The sequence below is a fragment of the Gossypium hirsutum genome, chromosome D13, assembly GCF_007990345.1.
Source record: "Gossypium hirsutum isolate 1008001.06 chromosome D13, Gossypium_hirsutum_v2.1, whole genome shotgun sequence".
Lineage (NCBI taxonomy): Eukaryota > Viridiplantae > Streptophyta > Magnoliopsida > Malvales > Malvaceae > Gossypium > Gossypium hirsutum.
Window position 1 is genome coordinate 27,336,775 of NC_053449.1, and position 4,455 is coordinate 27,341,229.

The window sequence follows — 4,455 nt, forward strand, 5'->3', positions numbered from 1 at the left end:
GCTTCACAACTCGAAAATCAGTTTCGTGATTTTTCCCTGAAACTAGACTCATATGCCCATCTACATATTTTTTTCTAGAATTTTTGATGGGGCCAATTAGTACATTTTATTAGTTAAAATCTTCCATGTTACAGGAATCGACTACCCTGACCTTTGCGCATTACGACTTGGATATCTCCTTGTACAGGGCTCCAATACTGATGCTGTTTGTTTCTATAGAAACTAGACTCAGAGAGGAATCTATACATATATGGTATGACTCCTAATTATCTCTGGTTAATTTGTAATCAATTTCCAAAGTCGGAACAAGGAACCCAGAACCCGTTCTGACCCTGTCTCACGAGAACCTTAATATCTCTTAACATACTGTCCTTATGATTGTTTCGTTACTTTCCTATGAAAGTAGATTCTTCAAGGTTTGTTTACATAATTTATTCACTATTTAATTCCATTCCTACTATTTTTAGTTATTTTCCAAATCTACGTCACTGATGCTGTCAGCATCTACCTTTAAGGTAGGCTTTACCTATTTCATGGTTCAACTAGCCCTTTTTGCATACATAGCACAATTTATGAAAGTGATTAACCATCCCCGTGGCCAATCCTTGTCAAGCATATCCACACTAAATGATTATAACATTATACTTAAACACATATAAGCCATTTTCACATGGCTATCCAAAACTTATACATCACATAAAGTACTCGAAAAACAACAATGGGTCGTCCTAAACATGCCATATCAAAATTCAACCAAAAGAGTACCCAAAAGAGCCTTTGATAGTGTGGGCGACTTCGACTTTAAGATCCCGAGTCCGATAGCTGGAGAACCAAAAATCTATAAAATAGAGGAGCAATGGAACGAAGTAAGCAATTTATGCTTAGTAAGTTTTGAGCAAGGAATTCCAGCATAACGAAAGAATAGCACACATTTAGCTAAACGGAATATTTCATAATACACAATTTTCCGACATCAAACTTACTTCACAACGTTAACCCTTATGTACATACACAAAAGACCAACTTAGCCGAAGGCCGGTAGCTCGTTCATCAACTGAGCAAATATTTATTTGTAAGGGCTCGATTAAATTCAACACATACGTAACATATCCCAATATTGGGATGTTTTTTGAGTATTAGCTGAAATTTTACAGCAAGCTCATTCATTACCAAAATCACGTACCTTCGGAATTTAACCGGATATAGCTCCTCGTTCAAGTGCCTTCGGGACATAGCCCGGTTATAGTAACTCATACAATGCCTTCGGGACTTAACCCGGATTTTAAAACTAGCACGAATGCCTTCGGGACTTAACCCGGAATTAGTATCTTGGACAAAGGCCTTCGGGACTTAACCCGGAATTAATAACTCACACAAATGCCTTCGGATCTTAGTCCGGATATAGTCACTTAGCACAAAGCCTTCGGGACTTAGCCCGGACAGCATTCAATTAATCATGCACATCTAACAATAATTCATGGCACATTCTTATTTCATTTTCATTTGCAAAACTCAAACACAAGGCACATATCATCCTTGCACATTCGGCTCAATAGCCACACATAGAGCATGATTTTCATTTGCTTAAAACATGATTTAATCACATCGTAATTTAAGCTCTCTTACTCAAGAACTTACCTCAGGTGTTGTCGAACGATTCCGCTAACTATTCGACCACTTTTTCCTTCCCTTTATCGGATCTATTTCCCCTTTGCTCTTGAGCTTAATTAAACAAATAAATTGATTTCATCATTTAGGCATCAAAAAGATGAACACAAGGCACTTAGCCCATATTTATACATTAGACATTAAAGTCACATACATGTGAAATCATGCATCAACACAACATATTAGCTAATTTTTCCCCCTTGGCCGAATATGCATGTCTATTTTTGGGGTCGATTTCAACACTTAATACACACATATACACACTAGTAAAGCATCCTCCCCCTTTCCATCAATTTAACACATGCATTGCTCATTAACATGCAAAGTTACATTCGGCCTTAGCACACAACTTGCTAGCCGATTCTTCTCCATTTAGCAACCAATGCACATATGTGCTCGCACAAAAATGCTAAAAAGGAGGTTCAAGAATCATCAAGTCATCATCACATGCATCATTAACAAGCTTCATATTTAGCATGCAATGGCATTAACACAACCTCTACCTAGGTCGAATCTTAACTCATCCTCATGTCTCATCACCACCACATCAAACATCAACCAAGAATGATGCATCCATGGTCAAGTGTCATTTCCATCACGGCAAGATTTAGACCATGGGCTAGGTAGAACTCAAGCTAACAACTAAAACATGCATGCATCTCATGGAACATCATCAAACATACCTTAGCCTAGCTACATGCATGGCCGAACCTCTTCACCTTTCTTCTTCCTTCCTCCTTAAAATTATTGGCCAAGGATGAACCAAAGGATGATAATTTTTTTTTCTTTGTTTTTCTTTCTAGTTTCGGCAAGTATGAAGATGAGAAAAGGATGAACAAAAATTCTCTCCTTTCTTTTCTTTAGCTCACGGCAATGGGGGGGACAAACAACTACACACACATTTTTTTTTTGTATTCACCATACTCCTTTTCATTATTTTATGCCCATGCCCCTTATTTTATTTGTTTTATCCCAACATTTTATGACACAAATTAACATATTTTATTAGTGCCATACTTATGCCATAATTTCCAAAAAAAAATTGCACAATTGCTCATCATGCCCATCATGGCCGGCCACCTTGTTTTAAGGTGGGAAATTTGACATGCAAATCCACCTATTTCATACTATAAGTTATTTGGCCACTACAAATTAGCCTATAGCATTTGCAAAAATTTTCACATGAGTCACATTTCAAAATTTCACTAACAATTGGCAAAATCAAAGCATGAAATTTTCACACATGCACTTTCACATGAAATAAACATAGGATATAACATCTAATTATTATTGTGACTCGGTTTAGCGGTCCCGAAACCACTTCCCGACTAGGGTCAATTTTGGGCTGTCACAACTCTCCCCCACTTAAGAAATTTTCGTCCCCGAAAATCTTACCGGTGAATAGGTTTGGGTATCGCTCTTTCATCGAGCTCTCGGTCTCCCAAGTAGCTTCCTCGATCCCGTGTTTGAGCCATAACACCTTTGCTAGCGGAACTCTTTTGTTTCGCAACTCCTTCACTTCACGAGCTAGGATACGCATCGGTTCTTCTTCATAGCTCATATCGTCTTGAATTTCAACCTCTGATGGGCTAATTATGTGCGATGGATCAGATCGATAGCGTCGAAGCATCGAAACATGAAAGATGTCGTGAATCTTTTCAAGCTCAGGGGGCAAAATCAATCTATACGCAACCGGACCAACTTGTTCGGAGATTTCGTACGGCCCAATGAATCTTGGGTTCAACTTGCCCTTACGGCCAAACCTGAGTATCTTTTTCCAAGGTGAAACCTTAAGGAACACTTTGTCTCCCACCTGATACTCGATGTCTTTTCGTTTCAAATCCGCGTACGACTTCTGACGATCTGTGGCTACCTTCAGACTTTCACGGATTACCTTTACTTTCTGTTCAGCATCTTTAATCAAATCAACTCCGAAAATTTTACTTTCACCGAGCTCGGTCCAAAACAATGGTGTACGGCATTTACGACCGTACAAAGCCTCGTAAGGTGCCATCTTAATACTTGATTGAAAACTATTGTTGTAAGCGAATTCAATCAAAGGTAAATACCGTTCCCATGAACTACTGAACTCGAGGATGCAACATCTCAACATATCCTCAAGTATCTGAATTATCCGCTCGGATTGACCATCGGTTTGGGGGTGAAAAGCAGTGCTAAAATGCAGCTTGGTACCCAGAGCTTCTTGCAATTTCTTCCAAAATCGTGAGGTGAATCTCGGATCTCTATCCGACACGATAGAAACAGGTACCCCGTGTAATCTCACAATTTGAGAAACGTACAATTCAGCTAGTTTATCCAATGAAAAATCCGTACGTACGGGGATGAAATGAGCCGACTTAGTCAGCCTATCAACAACAACCCAAATCGCATCCTTCTTACTCGCTGACAATGGCAGTCCAGACACAAAGTCCATTGTGACTCGATCCCACTTCCACTCGGGTATCATGATCGGCTGGAGTAATCCTGAAGGCACTTGATGTTCCGCTTTCACTTGTTGACATATTAAACATCTCGAAACAAAGTCGGAGATGTCCCATTTCATACCATGCCACCAAAATTGACGTTTCAAATCGTTGTACATTTTCGTACTCCCCGGGTGAATTGACATTCGGCTACAATGGGCTTCGTTCAGAATCATCGAAATGAGTTCCGAATTCCTTGGAACACACAAACGATTTCTGAACCTCAAACAATCATCATCATCAATTTGAAACTCTGATTCCTCGTTCGGAACACACTTAGCCCGTTTTGCAACCAATTCATCAT